Source organism: Ostrea edulis, chromosome 4 (genome assembly GCF_947568905.1).
Source record: "Ostrea edulis chromosome 4, xbOstEdul1.1, whole genome shotgun sequence".
NCBI lineage: Eukaryota > Metazoa > Mollusca > Bivalvia > Ostreida > Ostreidae > Ostrea > Ostrea edulis.
In genome coordinates this window covers 37,109,332-37,128,959 of record NC_079167.1, presented here as the reverse complement: position 1 = coordinate 37,128,959, position 19,628 = coordinate 37,109,332, and the positions used below count along the sequence as shown (strand labels likewise).

The following is a 19,628-nucleotide window of genomic DNA, read 5'->3' as shown; positions in this document are numbered from 1 at the left end:
GGATTTGAAGTCTCATAAACATGCACCAGCAAGTACATGTATAAAAGTTAGAGGCAAGTTCAAATCTACAATATAGTGAAAAAGAGACTTTGACCTTTTGACCTCAAAATAAATAGGAACCTTCCTTTTTTGGATGTGATCAAAATATGGAAGTCTGACAAAGTGAGCAAGTAGTATGAAAGTTAGAGACCGGACAAGCTCAAATCTATGGCATTTAGTGACCTTGACCTTTGACCTCAAAATAAATAGGAACCTTCCTCTTTTGGATGTGATCATGTTATGTAAGTCTCACAAAGATGCACCAAAAAGTATGAAAGTTAGAGACCGGACAATTGTGGACGTCGCCCGACTGGACGCCCATCCTTCGCCAATTTAAAAGCCGAGATTTGCTACGCAACTCGGCTAACAAGAAAGAATATAAGTAACCCCATATTCCATCTTCACAAGTCAAGGGTTATTGATTCGTTACCTCGCACTAACCCTTGACATCAGTCACCGGTTTGGGGCAGAGGATGACACAATAAGCTAAAATTAAATCATCCATTGAGATTTCTTGTTCAAGATGCAAGTTTGGTAAGAGGAAATACAGAAAGTAAACAATGATCCTCATGGGGGTACTTTTCTCAACATCATGAACATTGCATGTTGATTTTATATGCAACGAAATTATTAATTAATTAATTGTTGTAGCTATATATTAATCTATTTAAATTTTTATTAACTTGTTCAATTTGTTGAAACACAATCGACAAACATACTTGGGCAATCCATCGTTTTTATGCGGCTCGTATTCTAAAACTTCGTCTAATTGTTTCTTTAAAAAAATAAATTTCCGAAAATCAATCGACGGTCACAAATTCTATATGTTGCCGATGCCACGCCATGCGTGTTTAGTTTCGTTTTCGACCGATTATAAAAGCCGTTGTCTGATTGGCTCCACGATACAGACTGCAAACCAATCATATGCTCCGTCTCGAACCCATGTTTTGAATGGTGATTGATTCAAGGGTTAGTGCGAGGTAATGAATCAATAACCCTTGACTTGTGAAGATGGTAAGAGGCGTGAGAGGAGTTGATTACACAAAATGGGTACCGTCTATTCAAGAAATGCTTTTAAAAAGATGTTCAACTACACGTCAATTTTTCGAGAAATGTCTGATCACTTTCAAAAAGGCACATGCACATATTCAATCTATCCATAACAACTGAAGAAAGTTTGAGAAATGTCAAGTTAGAGGTATAAGAGGAGTTGATTACACAAAGTAGGTACCCTATTACACGGACGCCCACCCGCCAGTCAACATTCTATAAGCAGTTTGCACGTTGTTCAACCCGGCCAAAAATGGAATGCAGCGCAAATGCTCCATTTCGGCGATATATTTCAGAAATGTCCAAGTAATTCCGACAAGAGGCCCATGGGCCACATCACTCAACTGAGTCACCTTGGCTCATATTTAAAGACTTTTCTTATATATTCGCATGTAAAACTTTGATCCCTATTGTGACCCTAACCTACTCCCGGTGGGCATGGTTTTTACAAAATTGAATCTGCACTATGTCAGGAAGCTTTCGTGTAAATGTAAACTTTCTGGCCCAGTGATTTTTCAGAAGAAGATTTTTAATGATTTTCCCAATATATTTGTATGTAAAATTTTGATCCCCTGCTGTGAGCCCATTTTACCCCCGGAAACCATGATTTTTACAAATGTGAATCTTCACTATATCAGGAAGCTTTCGTGCAAATGTAAACTTCTTTCGCCCAATGGTTCTAAAGGAGAATTTTTTTTTAAAGATGTTTTCTATTTATTAGTTATGTAAAACTTTGATCCCCTATTGTGGCCCCATCCAAGCCCTAGAGGTCATGAGTTTAACAAACTTGAATCTGCACTATGTCAGGAAGCTTTCATGTAAATCTCAGCTTTTCTGGCTCAGTGGTTCTTGAGAAGATTTTTCCTATATGTAAAACTTTGATCCCTATTGTCGCCTCATCTTACCCCCGGGGGCCATGATTTTAACAAACTTGAATCTGCACTATGTCAGAAAGCTTTCATGTAAATTTCCACTTTCCTGGCCCAGTAATTTTTTAGAAGAAGATTTTTAAAGATTTTCCCTAAATATTTGTATGTAAAATTTTGATCCCCTTTTGTGGTCCCATCCTAACCCCAGGGTTCATGATTTGAACAAACTTGAATTTGCACTATGTCAAAAAGTTTTCATGTAAATCTCAGCTTTTCTGGCTTAGTGGTTCTTGAGAAGAAGATCTTTAAAGATTTTCCTATATATTTGTATGTAAAACTTTGATCCCCTATTGTGGTCCAATCCAACTCCATGATTTTAACAAACTTGAATCTGCACTATGCCAGGAAGCTTTCTTGTAAAGTTCAGCTCTTCTGGTCCAGTGGTTCTTGAGAAGAAGATTTTTAAATGACCCAACCTATAAACAGTGTGTATTTAACTCGTCGAAATAATCGGAATCCATTGCAGCTGACTCTTATTGGTAAGGGACGATGTCCTGTACGTCCTCGTTACGATAATCTTAAAAGGAAGACGCTGCAAATGATATGTGGAGGTCGATTTCGTCCACAGAAACGGAGGTATCGCTCGCATTTGCCATACTGGCCTGTTTGAGACTGATGGGTTGTGACGTCACACGTCATTATGGCTAAATATAGTAAAACCGGAAGTTCAGCTGATTGGTTTCGGGCAGGTGCAAAAATAGCTAACTTTGACGGGGAATATCTCGGTATTGAATGCACGCACGATCATAATTTTTTATTCTTATATTTTCAAATGTATTTCTGAACCAATTTACCATTTTTGCACCCATGACTTCCGGGGCACTTCAAAGTTTTGTTTCTGATGCCAACAATTTCACAAAAAACCTGATAATGATTTTCAATTTATCTATTTTAAGTTCGACCATCTTGTTGGGTTTTTTTGTTTTTTTTACACTCGCGGTTAGTATTATTTTCATGTCTTGCACTGACCGATGCATTATCATTTCATTAATTTGTTTTATTTATTCATTTCATATTTTTCTTTGTAACCCCGAAAACATTGTCATTAAACATAATTTCTTCCTGCTACTTGCTACATGTACATATATTTCTGATGAGTAAAACACACCCCTCGTAAGATGAACATATTCTACAAAATTCATCTCTTAATCTCTTAGCTTTATCTCCATGTAATACTATATTCTGTTTACGTGGCAACATAAAGCTAAATGGAATGGAGTCTGGATTCCTTTCAAGGTCAGACATTTACATTGCTTGACAATTACATCCGAATCTTGCTTTTGTGTACCTTCAAGCTCGTTAGAACTATATACTACAATTAGTCTTTGTGCTAGATGTTAAGAAGCATTTTTTCACAATATATGATCCATATCAATTCACACTCCCGAGTTTCACAATTCTAATAACAGGGGGTCCTAATACTCAAGCATCGGTGGATTTTCTCCGATTAGTTACTATACAAAACACATATGGCATTTTGTCCCTCATACTAGAATACATAAATGCAATACTGCAATACACATGAAAGATATGGTCACAACATGCTGCATGAAATATAACCGACCTGCCTCTTCCAAACATCTCGTGAACGGGGCGACATGGCTGTACAGCCCTTTATCAAATTACACCATCTCACACTGATTTTGATTACTCCGTTTATCAAGAGGATTCACGGCGGGTGTGACTGGTCAACAGCGAATGTTCCCTAATCTCACCTCTGGTGTTCCCAGGGGTCCCTCACCTTGATTTTGTATTCCTTTTAGGATTTATAAGATTGATCACTGTTCCTTATCTTCTCCTATTTCACATGATTATGCATTGCCTTTCCTATTATTTGCAAAACAACGATCGACAGATTTTGAAGAAATTCAAGTAAAATTTTCACGGGTTTAATTGTAAAATCGGTCTTTTGTCCCCTTGCGAAGCATCTGTATGATCTACGTATTTAAAAAAAAAAAAAAACACTGCTGTACCGTGCATTGATTCAATATCCGATTCCAGTTCTCAATGTGCCCACCAAGCAAGTATCCCATTGGTTTACATAATTCCTTTACCATCATTAAATTTAACGAAACCTCTGTACACAAGTAGATTCATGACTGATAGAGTCTCAAAATTTGGGATACTATATATAACTAATGATCTAAAATTTTAACCTAAAAATTGAAAAAGACAAATGAGAGAAGCTCAAATTCTTGAATCCATTTATTGTGAACTACATCATGTCATGTGAGATTTTATCATCCGCAAACTGTACATAGTCTATATATAAAACATGGCTTCAAGCACATTACTCCATCAGGTTCCTTTCTGAAAAAAGATGAAAAGGAAATATGTCCGACTGGTTGCAAACTGAAAGACTTTTGGGTACTGTCTAACTCGATACATCACTCATCTCAACTTACAACCTGAAAGAATGAGTAGAGATCATTGATATAATATATATGTTTTGATGTGTAATGGTAATGTAATTAGAACAGTCTACATCATGTACATTTATAAATAACAATATTTTTAGTAATCTATTTACAAAGTAGCACTTATATCATACACAAAATGTACAGAAATAGTTATATACATGTAAACTAGCAAATTGTCTTTGACCAATCAATATGAAGGGTTGGTATAATTCTTAAAAATGTACAAATTACTAGCTGATGAACAACTTTCTAATAGAGTATTTGTAACACAACACCCCCTTCCAAAATTATCAAAATTAGGATATATTGAACTCAATAATTCATCATTCCATTGAGAAATTTCAAACACTTAAGAAGGAATAAATATCATACCTAAGAAATTTGATATGGATGGAAAGTGGTAGATATGTACAATAATATTTTGAAATTAAAAACTTTATTTTGTTCAAAAATGCAGTTTTAGTAGAAGGTAATCTGGACAAAAAAATAAAACCCTTGCTGAACTGGAACCACAATCTACAGATCAGCTATCGGCAGGTTTATCTACTGTGCTACTCAGGTAATTAAATTTAAAAGGAATATACTAGTATTGATAATATCTTAATATAAATATGTTCATTCATGTTTCAAGAGGAAGTCAGCCATTATGACGCTATATGCTATTCTTCCTTAAACTGAAAGCCTAGTATACTAGATCCTAAAATCGCCGTCACTTACCCAAATTACTATTCAATCCTAAAACTTTTAATACATTTATTTAAAAATGAAACACAAGTATATAGTAGTACTATTATTTGTCTGACTGCATAAAACCTTCAGTCATCACTAACAATGAGTGACATTCATTAAATCATTCTAAATTATATTTAATACGAGGTTATTCGGAAATTATTGAGACACTGTTTATTTTCCTTTCTAATCGACGTTTCTTGGTAAAAATGGGTAGATACGTGAAACAGTCACTAACATAAAATAAAATCAAAATTTAATATGTTTTTCAAAACGGTATATTCATGTGTGGAAGGTGCGAGTATGTTGAAAATAATATAGCATATTTTTTTCTGCAAAAAGAAACTACAGCTGTAGAGTGTACGCATGCAAGAATAAAATGTGAAGCACTAAACAAAATAATGAATATTAATATTCCCAGTTTATACATTTCACAGAGTGGTTATACATGTAACAATAACAGCTTATCAAGTTTGTTATATGATTGAATACTTTTGCAGCTGTGCACATTTTTCAAATTTAAGGTAAATCGTGGTCTCTTGTTTAGAATAATGTAAACGATAAAAGAAGCAAGAATTTCTTCCGCTCTCAAAGAAATAAATGACAAAATCTTTTATTTATTGAATTATTTTTAGTGGGAGAACTTACAATTTTTTCCAAAAACCGTTAAAATTTGTGTCATCTTATTAATTTCATCTTATTAAAAATGACAGAAAATAGTAAAAATGACTACATAGGAGACATACTTCAAGCCCAATAAAATCTGTAAAATCCCAGACCCCTTGCCTCATAAGGTTGCGCCCCCCCCCCCAACCGCAATTCCTGGATCCGCCCCAGCATTTGGCTGAGATACAACTCATTATGTTCACCTGAACGTGCCTTCGAGTTAAATATAACATTTGATTTCTCCAATATCGGGCAAAATATTAATTTGGAATTTCAAATTATTTTTTTTAATTTTTTTTTTTTTGCGACTCAATACTTGCGATGCTATTCATTTTCTACTACCTTGCACTATAATTGTAAGGAAGGGCGACATACCCCAAACTGGAGTAGAACTTGCTGAACACTACGGATCTGGGGCCCGTTTTACAAAAGAACTTACGACAAAGTCGCAAGTCTTAAATTGTATTACACAGTTATTAGTTTGAATGAAGGAATTAAAACGTTTCTGAAACTTTAAAATTTTCAACATTATTTCTTCACTATTTTACATTGGAGTGAATTATCTTACAATAAGCCGGAGAATTCCAATATGTAAAGTTGTTCGTAAGTCGTAAGTTCTTTTGTAAAATGCACCCCAGTTTTCTTACATGTTCTAGTCCTGTTTCGATGTTTACAAGTATTTATAGTCATATAATAAACTAAAACTCGAATCTCTCAACTAAGTCTTGCAAGTATTGTTTCGTAGGCTCTAGAAGCCAGTTTCGATGTTTTAAATCATAAAACAGCTATTGACATTTTCTCGGTCAATACGATACTTTTGGTCCACCTCGTCGTCTGGGCTCGGTGAATATGATGCTACTTCTCATGTAGCTAAAGCAAAGATAAATTTCCGTGGAATAAAATTAGATAGCAGTAAAATATAACATACAAACTAATACTTACAGGATATAGAAAATCCCCTAAATAAGCTTCCGCTTTCTGTTCGATCTGGAGAGAATTTGCTGAAATCACGAATAATTCTCGGGGAAGGGACTCCTCGGAGTAAACGAAAAAGACTTAAAAATATCCGATTTCCGGATATATATATATATATAGAGAGAGAGAGAGAGAGAGAGAGAGAGAGAGAGAGAGAGAGAGAGAGAGAGAGAGAGAGGGGGGGAGAGATATTTATTTTGGTATGTAATGATAAAACAAACATTGTAAATGTGAACTTGTTTTGGTATGTATGATAAAACAGTCCTTGTAAATGTGAACTTGGAGTAGCGCATGTTGATCGCTTAAAGAAAAACAAAGTAATAACATGTGCAACAAATATCAATTATTCAAAACGACCACTCTGTTTGATAAAAACTTACAAAATAATTTTCAGTTTTACTAAGAGAGCTATCGTCCCAAAGAAGAACGTGTGTTGACACTATGCAAGTTGCTAATTCCAAATACGCCATTAAAGAGAATATCTCTGGCTTCTTGATGCCTAGGACTGTAAAAAAGGAATGATATTCATCTTCAATTTTCCCACAAGAACACAAAGGATATTCAGTGATGTTACAACACAATAAATCTTTGATTGTGTCTAAACCTTGTATGAAGAATATCTAAACTGTGGTTGTCACATGCCAAGTAAAGATCAGGCAAATTTTCTTTCTTTTTATCTATAAAGATTTTCAAAGATTCACTCAACAGGCAGTGATTTTGTTACCTTGACGACAAATTTCTATGCCTGATATAGTAAATGATAACTATATTCACTGGATATAGTTCTCCAAGATAAATACAAATGGTCATCGTCTCATTTTCGATCCCACAATTACCATTGGAAAAAAAGAGATCTTCCTTACAAAACACTCATCTTTTATTGCCCAATCAGGATTCAATCCATGTATCAACTGTTGCTCTATGGATTTCGTACGTGGTGTTTATTGAGAAGCTGTTATAAAACGATATTGCCTATTACTACATGTATACATTACCATAAAGTGTTAGAGAAACATTATTACCCTAATTATATCCTCTATTCTTATTCATGGGGAATTTTTAAAAATTCATTTAAATCTACAAATACATGCGGTCATGCTGTAATTTTGCTGTTCAAAAGAAAAGATTTTAAAGGGGTCACCATACATATACATCTTAAAATTTCAGCTCCCTCCTCTGTATTCATTCTAAGACCACGAGTCATCATTTGTACAAAGGAGGTGTTGCATGAAAGATCGATAAAATTAAGTTATTCAAATATATAATAAAACAATTAGAACTTAAGTCTTGATTCCAACATTTTTGAAAATAAGTTTAAAAGACGAAACTTAGCCAAAATAATTCGAGTTTAAATCAAGCAGGAAGCGATTTATATGATTTTAGCTTTAAAATGGAGAGCTATCCCTGAATTTCAGAAAAACTGCCTCTTTGAAACAAAATAAATTTAGCATGAACATATTGTTCGAGTATTCCTCTAAAAATCGGTCGCTTTGAAATGTTGTTTCACGAGGACAATTTTTGTTGTTGTAAATTTCAAAAAATCGAAACGACTTCACTGGTATTATTTTCCACTTCACCTGTACGTTAATTTTCCTTAGTAATATATACATGTATGGTCTACTTCGTGGTTCAGTGGGTAAGGTTATATACTTTTATATTAAAAGATGTTTCCCTTTTTTTTAACGACCGGATTCGAATCCCTCACGAAATTTTGAATCTCTACCAAGAAACATGAATCTGCACTACCTGAGGATGCCTGCTATCAATATGATCAATCCTGGCCCTGCTTCTCTTGGGGTAAAGATTTTCCCCCATATACTCGTATTGTTATATATAACTGTTATTACTTACCCTCCCCACCCACCCCTGAGGGACAGATTCTGCACCCCTGAGGATGATTGTAAAATCATGATTGTCCTGTTGTTCTTAAGAAGATGTTACAGGAAAATTTGATTTTCTATTGTGGTCCCGGACATCCTACCCTCCAGGGTCACGATTTGAATATGCTGGAATTTGTACTACTTGAGGATACTTGCATATTGATTTGACTAATCATGGTCCATCTTCGATAGCCAAGGGTATTCGGTCCACTCCGCCCCCGGGGAGCGGAGTGGACCGAAACCCCTTGGCTAGCGAAGATGACCATGGTGATGTTATTCTTGAGGAGAAGATGTCTAAAGGTTTTTTTTCCCTAATAATACATATAAATTATTGTGACCCATCCTATCCTCGGATACGGGACGCCATAACAGCCTTATGTGGGTGTGTTTCATGATAGGGTAGTGCTTTTTAACTCACCTGAGCCGAAGTCTCAAGTGAGCTTTTCTGATCAAAATCTGTCCGTTGTCTGTCGGCGTAAACTTTTCACATTTTCATCTTCTCCAGAACCACTTGGCCAATTTCAACCAAACTTGGCACAAAGCATCCCTGGGTAAAGGGGTTCAAGTTTGTTCAAATGAAGGGCCATGCCTCCTTCAAAGGAGATATAATCACAGACATGCATAAATAGGATGGGGTCATTTAAAAATCTTCTTCTCAAGAACCACTGGGCCAGGAGAACTGAAATTTACAAGAAAGCTTCCTGACAAAGTGGAGATTCAAGTTCGTAAAAATCATGACCCCTGGGGTTAGGAAGGGGCTATAATAGGGGATCAAAGTTTTACATGAGAATGTATAGGGAACCAAAACTTGGCACAAAGAACCCTTAGATGAAATTTGTTAATATGAAAGGCCATATCTGTCTACAAGGGCTTATGATAATTGATGAATTTGTAGTCAAGTTTAATAATCAAGTTTGATAATTAATGAAGTTTTAGTCGTTACCTGTGAAAAGTTTTTTTTTTCTGAACCAAGTTTCTTTTATAATGATAGTTTTGCTCAAGCTTGTCTATTGCTAGGAACTGCTGCTCAGGTGAGCGATGTGGCCCATGGGCCTCTTGTTATAATATGCTGCATGATACTTTCATGATAATGTGGTGCTTTTTGTTATAAACTGTAGTACTTTCATAAGGAGGTGCATTTTGTTATATACTGTGGTTCTTTCGTGATAAGGTGGTGCTTTTTCGTTATAAGAGAATGTTGTTGGTTTTTTTCATGATAAGGTGGTACTTTTTATCATATGCGTTTTCATCATATGCTGTGGTTCTTTTATGTTAATATAGTGACACTTTATTACAAGCTGGTTTATCATGATAAGATGACCAGTGTTTTTTACATTCATGATTGTACGTTTTTTTTTATATATAAAGATGGAGCTTTTTCAATAAACGCTGGTGTTATCTTTTTATAAGATGGTGGTTTTATAATGAACAGAGATTATTCATATTGTGCTGTGGATATATTATGATGAGGTGATCACTCGGAACCCCTCGCATATGCAAAAGCTCATTTAGCAAAAAAGCCGATTGCAAAAGTATAAGTGATGATGAAAATGATTAAAAGGGATTGTTAAAATGTGATCAATGAATTACACTAGCTAACAGCGTCTGGCAAAAAAAATAAATAAAAACATGTAGCATGCATTTTGAACCCATATGTTTTTCCCCTGTTCCTTTTATCTTAAATAACATGCCATTTTCCTTATTTCAAAAAGATCAATGTACCAAACACTCCGATACTTCATTTGTGTAAGTTTGTGTTAATTTGTGTAAGTTTGAGTTAATTTTGTAAGTTTGTGTTAATTCATGCAAGTTTTGTGTTAATTTGTGTGTGTTAATTTGTGTAAGTTTGTGTTAATTTGTGTAAGTTTGTGTGTGTTAATTTGTGTAAGTTTGTGTTAATTTGTGTGTATTAATTTGTGTAATTTGGTGTTGATTTAGCTACGTGTAGATTTCCCAGCCAGTTTCTAAGTAAAAAGCATTTTTCAGATAATTAGCATAGGGAGACTTGTAACGACCCCGGCTGAACTCTGTTGAACCTTCTCTGACCTTTCAATGTCAACCATTCCGGACAACAGAAATGGTCTAACGAAGGTAATAAACTAAACTGAAGTGTCCTTTCTTTCATACGTCTTGCTTTCTACATTGATGTATTCAGACCACCCAAATTCGTGAGAAATAAAAGTAATCGAAGATGACAATAATTTGACACGCAGTCCAATTGGCAGCCCACAAAAAGTAGTTTAAAAACTTCATCAGTACATGTACTTCTTTATTTAAAACCCCCTACAACAACACAACTTATGTTTCTGAAGGATTAGATCTCAGTAGCTATTTACATTTACTACAACTTTTCTCTAATATCATGAGATCATGATTCAAATATGTTTTGATATTTCTTATATCATCTATTATTTGCATATTGAATAGAATTATTGTCAACATATATGTTCTACAAAGACACACTTCCAACAAAATCATTTACACGAAAGAAAAACAAAAGGGGTCCCAGTACAGGTCATTGTGGTACTCTGCATTAATGTTTATACTTGAAGATAATATGATTCTTATATATACATTATACTCTTTGAAATTTATTACTCCGATAGTTACGGAACTAGTGCAAAAGACGTTCAAATGTTCACATGGTCGCTAAACAATATAGGCGGCGAAAATCCATGCAATTTTCCAACGATTTTAACGGAACCAGCGATAGTTTGACCGGTTTACATTTCTTAGGTCATTTGTACATATATCAATGGCCAATATCACTAAATAGTACGCAAAGCAAATTCATGCATTTTCCCCAATGACTTTAACGGAAACCGGTGATAGTTTGACTGGTCAATAATATTGACTTACATTTCCTACGTCGTCTGTATACATACATCATGCATAGATGGTATCAATTGATTTGCAACCCATGGTTTTTTATTTGGACATATCTTATTGACAATACGACAAAAGGATTGGAACTTAGGATAGGTCTATTTAAATAATATACAAATTACAATCACATGTGCCGTACAATGTATCAGTGACTATTTAGATATTTATAAGTGTGAGAAAAGACAGAGAAAGCATGGTACTATCATAATGTCTATCGCTTACATTGTTACAATTTAATATTTGCATATTAATTTGCCGCAAAATTAAAACGACCAGTATCACGTATATGTGTTTCTGAACACTAACTTCATAGTGTCCTCTTCAGAGAGGGATTCGTCACCCGACAATAATAAATGTACATTGGTCCGACGAAGGTTGTTCACAATTAATAAATTATCCAGCATGGAACATCTTGCATTTATGTATCTATTACACACAAAAAGAAATGATAGATGTCCTCCTGAAGATCACATTCACAGTTTGGACTAAGAATATGTCACAATTCAAAATACAGTGATGCCTTAATTTCGTATGAATTACATTAGGAAGTCGCTTCCCCGCAGCAAAGTAAAGGGGTGCTTTCTTTACGCTTGGAAGTATGAGTTTTGTTTTTTTAAACTACTAATTGAAGTTGTTTCCCTGATCTGCGACCAGGAATGATTTTTAAAAAAAATATCTCTAATCTGCAAACTGGTAGATTGTAATCTAAAGAGTTACGTGTGTTAATTAAAAGTGGCATTTGTTGTGAACATTATACACATGTACATAGTTACAGGATTAGTCCTATCACGCCTTTTATCAAGCCTTGAAGTAGTTCGGTATCGCGGCAGGCTTTGGCACGTTAAAGAACCCTCACTGTATGAGTGCTCCCCTACCTAGAATGCCCATTTTTCACATTGATAATAACACGTTTTTTTTTCTAACTTGATAAATACTTTATTACACGCATGCATTATTTACTAAGTGTATACTAGTATATAACAGCTTTAAGTCTTTATATCTCTGTATACCATTGCATAATGATGATGAGATCCAATACATTGAATTGAACATTGCTATGATCCTAACTCCTAAGCGGGATTGTATCTTGCATCTTGCTTAACGTCCCTCTCGAGAATTTTTCACTCAGATGGAGACGTCACCAAGACCGGTGAAGGGCTTCAAATTTAGGCCTATGCTTGGCGCTTACGGCCATTGAGCAGCGAGGGTTCTTTAAAGTGCCACACCTACTGTGACACGGGTCATCCGTTTTTAAGGTCATCTTCGAGGACGCGAAAGGCATAATTATATACCTTATATACATGTACGTCTCTGGCGAAGCATATGTCTAAATTTGTTACTTCATTCACCAACATCTGAGACAATATGAATGAAATTCTCGGAAGGATGTACTATCGTTCCGATAACAGTGTGCCACTTGATCGAGTGTGCAAATCTTTGGGCGAGGCTTTTTATAGATTTCAACCAAACACGTTTTGCTGTTCTCGGTGACAAATCAAATTGAAAGAATTGTACAGTGTGGTCATCCAAACTCACTTTTATTAGTACATGTTTCACACCTCGAACAAAAGATTTTTGCATATTCCAAATCACTTGGTACACCCCAAGTCCAAACTTATCGGTATGTCGTAAATGTAGTACGGAAAGCCAAAATTCCCGGATAGCGACCCCCCCCCCCCCCAAGTCCAAACTTATCGGTATGTCGTAAATGTAGTACGGAAAGCCAAAATTCCCGGATAGCGACCCCCCCCCCCCCCCGATTTCTCTCTTTGCAGAGGTTACTGTTTGTAACCTACATGTATGTATATAAAGAATATATACTTTTTTCTATGAATTCTTTTAGAAACATACCGAACCAGGCGGCGTTTCACTAACCGATCGTAGATCGTAAACGTAGCACGTACGACCGTTTCACTAAAAGTTACGATTTGCGATTTACGATCAGTATTGATCGTAACCCTACAAGTGGTCTAGGGTTATCGTAAGTGCTCCTACATGCACGTAAATGTGCAATATGGCCGCCATGCTGGCCCCGCCTGAGATCATTTTATGGTAGTATTTACCTGACCGAGTTTGTTTATACTTTGTAGGAAGAAAACAACCATTAATGATTTGCAGTCTGCTTTTGCACAAAAATATTGAACAATCTTAAATCAATTAGAGTTGTCCTTCTTTGTTACGCACACTCACAGAAATGTCAGTCTCACAGGGGTCAAGCCCGTTTTGGGCCCAGGCTCTGTGATACCACAAATATGGTAAATTCATTGTATCACAGAGTTCGGGTCCAAAACGGGCCTAGCCCCTGTGACCAGTCTGCTGAAATAAACGTAAAGGCAATGCAAGAATTCATATTTTAAAAAGTGAGGGGGGGGGGGGGTAGTCAATATATCAAACTTTGCATGTAATAGTAACGAGAACAGTTGTTAGAAAAGTAATATGGGGGGGGGGGGGGGGGGGGTTATAGCTACATATGCCTACATCACCGTTAGATTACATGTATATTTAACATTAGGCAGGATCCAAGACATTGATATTCTCATGTTCAGAAATTAAGTTTCTTTAGTAACAGTTGATTTAATGATCCGAGACGTTGCGATTCAACGTATTCAGCTATTTTTTTCCCGTCAGATCAATACCTTTGATGCAACTGACTAACTGCATAATACATGTACATTTTAAGGAAATATGATAATAAAATTATTTGGTTATGGGAGAGGGGTTAAAATCCCAATTTTGCAAGTGGATCGTTTCTGTAGTTTTATGAAGGTCGTTAGAAATTAAACATACAAACTAGACCTATATGTATACACAGACAAGGGAAGGGTCATTATCGAACCCTTGGGGTTCCGACCCCTTTTTATAAAGTGCACTCCCGTGGGGATCCGGGTTAGAATAGGTCCTCAGTACCTCTTGCTTGTCGTAGGAGGCGACTTAATGGGGCGGTCCTTCGGATGAGACTGCAAACACTGAGGTCCCGTGTCACAGTAGGTGTGGCACGATAAAGATCCCTCCCTGCTCAATGGCCGTAAGCGCCGAGTATGGGCCTCAATTTTGCAGCCCTTCGCCGGCAATGGTGACGTCTCCATATTAGTGAAAATTTACGAGAGGGACGTTAAACAATATAAAAATCAATCATCATAAAGTGTAATATCAATAATAATTTTTAATAAATGATCTGGATTATACATCATCACGTAAAGACGGAAGTTAGCATATATGTGCTTACATGCCTAAACGGAAAAAAATATATATAAAAGACAAACGCATGGGGAAAATAAATTTCAAGTAATTTTAGGGACAAATTGAGCCCATGATTTGTTTGAAATTTATACAAATAAGTGAATAGATATGTCACTAGTGTTACAGCGTATTTTACAACAATGATTAAACGCCGGAGTACATATCCATGGTTTGATGCAGGATAAAATTTCCTTTACTTGTGTGCAATTTTATTTTCATTTTATTATTTCCTTTTATCAATATAATTTCATTTTCTTATTTTTTTTTTTAATCCGTTGAACATAGTTTACTTATTGATGGAGAGCAGATCGATACATGACATTTAAAATTCTAAAATGTAAATCTTTTATGTTATTTCTTATATCATCCCCCCTCCCCCCTCCCCCAATTTTAGTTACATGAAAGTCAATAAAAATTATTCTGTCAATTGTTTAAACATTCTAGGAATTTTCTTTACGTTACACTAGAGATCGGGCTCAAAATTTCCATTATTTTTGTTGACAACTTGCATGGGTTACTGCAGACGATAAGGATATGTTTAAAACCATGAGGAAATAATGAATGAATATTTCTTTCCTTGGTAGTGTAGTGATTTTGGGGGGGTGGATTTTTGGTATTTCTGGTCGGGCTCGGAGTCCTCTGAGCCTGCACGTGATTTTCTCTCTCTCTTACCCGCGTACCCGCGAACTCTAGGCAAGCGGACGGGGATTTTAGTCGTTGTATTTGTTGACCCTTTGTAAGTTGTCCTGTTTATTTGTTAATATATCTGTTTATAAGTGTTTTTCCGGTGTTCTTTGTGTGTAGGAAATCACTTTAGTAGGATTAATTTTAAATCTACCTCCATAGAGAAAAGAGTTCTAAAAAGTCAAGACGTAAATAGCAATCGTAAGTGTTACGACTACGATAGGTTTCGTGAAACGCTCGTATACGTGCGAGTCAAATGATCTTAAACGTAATCGTACGTTTACGATCTACGATCGGTTAGTGAAACGGCCGCCAGAGTTTTCATCTATCTTGTTTAACGTCCCTCTCGAGAATTTTTCACTCATATGGTCAGACGTCACCAATACCGGTGAAGGGCTTCAAATTTAGGCCTATGCTCGGCGCTTAAATACGGCCATTGTGCAGTGAGGGTTCTTTAGCGAACCACACCTACTGCGACACGGGACACCCGTTTTCAAAGTCATTTGCCGAGCGTTTGGCGATTGAACTGTTACTACCTGTTTTAACGACTTGGGTCTGTCGTGGCCGGGATTCGAACCCCGACCTTCCGCATGCGGGGCGAACGCTCTACCTCTAAACCACCGCGCAAACACGGCCGAAGACACTGACAGATTTTCACAGCCCCTTTGTAAATATAGGGTAACCCAATTCATGCAAAAATATTAGTCAAGACTACATTTTATGTTTCTATGATTATTTCTACAGCACATACATGTAATAACAAGAGGCCCATGGTCACATCGCTCACCCGAGCAGCAGTTCCTAGCAATAAACAAGCTTGAGCAAAACTATCATTATACAAGCAGCTTGGTTCAGCAAAAACACTTTTCAAAAGTAACGACTAAAAATTCATTAATTATCAAACTTCATTATCAAACTTGACTACAAATTCATTAAATACCATATGCCACTGTGGATGGGCATGGCTTTTCATAATAACAAATTTCATCTTGTGCCATTTAGTTGGGTTCCCTTCACATGTAAAATGTTGATCCCCTATTGTGGCTCCACCCCAACTCCAGGGCTCATGATGTTTACAAACTTGAATCTCCGCTTCCTGACTTTCATGTAAATTTCAACTTTTCTGGCCCAATGGTTCTTGAGATGAATTTTAAATGATCCCACCCTACTTTTATGATTAAGGGGACAGGGCCCTTCATTTGGACAAACGTGTACATTTACAATAATTTGTCATTTTGATTAAGAAAGTAAAAGAAATTATGATAATACAGTCTTTAATCGTCTTGATGATGAAATGATGTTAAAATTTGTCGTTTCTCTTCGATAAATTACATAGGACTTACATGGCATGTACATTAGTACACTGCATCAAAATAATACTCGAATTATAAAATTATTCAATTAATTTAATTACAAATATGTTTCAACAACAGAAGTTTAAAAATAAGCACGCTATTTATAGTGTATATCAAAGTGGATAGAAATATGGGGGGGGGGGGGGTGTAAATCTCGCACATGTGTGTTTTCAAATCTAGTGCATCTTAACGGAGTGGTTTGTCAAAACAATTTCACAAAGTCCAGAGAACCTTGATGGCTGTTGTGTAGACTTTTAAAACTTATGTTATTAATTGATTATTTGCATTATCATTTTCATGTAAAATAATTGTATTATTTTTTTGTTGTTGAAAATGTTGGCTTGAACCCAAAATATACTGTACTATTTAAACATCTAATTATAAAAATATGCATGGTGTAACTAAATATTTCATATGATGTTTTTCATATATATTATACATCATAGTTATTCGTTGTGCTCTTTTTTTTTTTTTTTCACTCGGAGCGACTCTGTCTGGCCGAATGTGTGCACTACACGATATGTAGGGTAACTAAATAAATTGAACATGTGATGAAGTTATATTTCACTATCATTTAGTTTTGTGGTGTTGTCTGTATATAGTTTGTTTATGCCAGTAAGGTGTTTCCGTAGTGTGAGTGATGGTCGATAGGACTATTTTTAGTATTTAACCGGTTTGGTCAGTCAGAGTAGCAGCTGTTTGTTATGCGTGTGGCCTCGTATTCATGTTGTCTAGAAGGGGTCTTGGCGAATCCCAGAAGTTAGTCTGGTTAGGGTTAGCCAGGGAGACGAGTGTTTTACTATGTGGGTATTGCTTTCCTCCAGCCGGTAAGCTATATTTGTGCGAAATATTTGCGAGGTTTTGGATGAATTTTCTTGTGTATAGTGTTTTTCATTTTTTCTCTCTTACGAATTCGCTTTGTGTATACAGGTATAGGTTTTAGGGTAAGTAATTGCTATTTCAGTGCAGAGGAGAGGAGTTTTAAAAAAATAACTGGGCCATATCAGGCATAGGAACAGTACTCCTAGCGTTAGCAAGGTGATTCGGCGTGAGTTTACCAGTCTGTGGATGGTACCGGACAATTCGTCGAAAACAATTCACCGAAAGTCAGCTTATCGATTGATTGAATATTGTTTAACGTCCCTCTCGAGAATATTTCACTAATATGGAGACGTCACCACTGCCGGTGAAGGACTGCAAACTTTAGGCCTATGCTCGGCGCTTATGGCCATTAAGCAGGGGTGTTGCTAAAACGCGGAACGGAAAACAGAACGGAACGGAACGAAAAATTCTTTATGCAAGAATGTTATGAGGAGGTCAGCATTTTATAAAATCAAAAGGCTTATTAAGAACAAGGGAAGCAGAAATTACAGATAGAACGAGAAGTCATCCTCATAATCCACCACAGTGATTATTTTGGGCTAAAATGCCACCGATATTCGGCTGTTTCCCCTCACTAAAATTAGCTATTTTTTCCCAATTATATATATATGTTTTTCCCAACTTCAAATCTAGGGAAATTAGGCCATTAAAAAAACAAGAGGCCCATGGGCCACATCGCTCACCTGAGTCACCTTGGCCCATATCTGAAGACTTTCCATATATATTTGCATGTAAAACCTTAGTCCCTATTATGGCCCAAACTACCCTTTGCAAACTTGAATCTACTCTATGTCAGAAAGCTTTCATGTAAATGTCATCTTCTTTGGCACAATGGTTCTTGAGAAGAAGATTTTTAAAGCTTTTTCCTATATTTGTATGTAAAACTTTGACCCCCCCCCCCCCCCACTTGTGACCCCATCCTACCCCCCGGGGCCCATGATTTGAACAAACTTGAATCTGCACTATGTCAAGAAGCTTATTGAGAAAAAGATTTTAACTATATATTTGTATGTAAAACTTTGATCCCCCTTGTGGCCCCATCCTACCCCCGGGGGCCATGATTTGAACAAACTTGAATCTGCACTATGTCAGGAAGCTTTCATGTAAATCTCAGCTTTTCTGGCTTAGTGGTTCTTGAGAAGAAGATTTTTTAAAAGTTTTTCCCTATATACTTGTATGTAAAACTTTGATCCCTCCTTGGGGCCCCATCCTATCCTCGGGGACCATGATTTGAACAAACATGAATCTACACTATGTCAGAAAGTTTTCATGTAAAAATCAGCTTTTCTGGCTCAGTGGTTCTTGAGAAGAAGATTTTTAAAGATTTCCCCTATCGTGGCCCCATCCAACCCCCCGGGGCCCATGATTTGAACAAACTTGAATCTGCATTATGTCAGGAAGCTTTCATGTAAATCTGTTTTTCTGGCTTAGTGATACTTGAGAAGAAGATTTTTAAAGTTTTTCCCTATATATTTGTGTGTAAAACTTTGACCCCCCTTGGGGTCCCATCTTATCCCCGGGGGCCATGATTTGAACAAACTTGAATCTGCACTATGTCAGAAAGTTTTCATGTAAAAATCAGCTTTTCTGTCTCAGTGGTTTTTGAGAAGATTTTTAAAGATTTTTCCTATATATTTGTATGTTATATATTTGTATGTAAAACTTTGATCCCCTATTGTGACCCCATCCTACCCCCGGGGCCCATGATTTGAACAAACTTGAATCTGCATTATGTCAGGAAGCTTTCGTGTAAATCTCAGCTTTTCTGGCTTAGTGGTTCTTGAGAAGATTTTTAAATGACCCCACCGTATTTTTGCATTTTTGTGATTATCTCCCCTTTGAAAGGGACATGGCCCTTCATTTGAACAAACTTGAAAGCTCTTCACCCCAGGA

General features: G+C 36.2%; 1 protein-coding gene across 1 annotated transcript in view; it reads right to left on the bottom strand.

The window, feature by feature from the left end:
• Positions 1 to 19,628, bottom strand: part of LOC125671247 (uncharacterized) — a 28,061-nt gene that overhangs the window by 1,661 nt on the left and 6,772 nt on the right. The window lies entirely within an intron of this gene.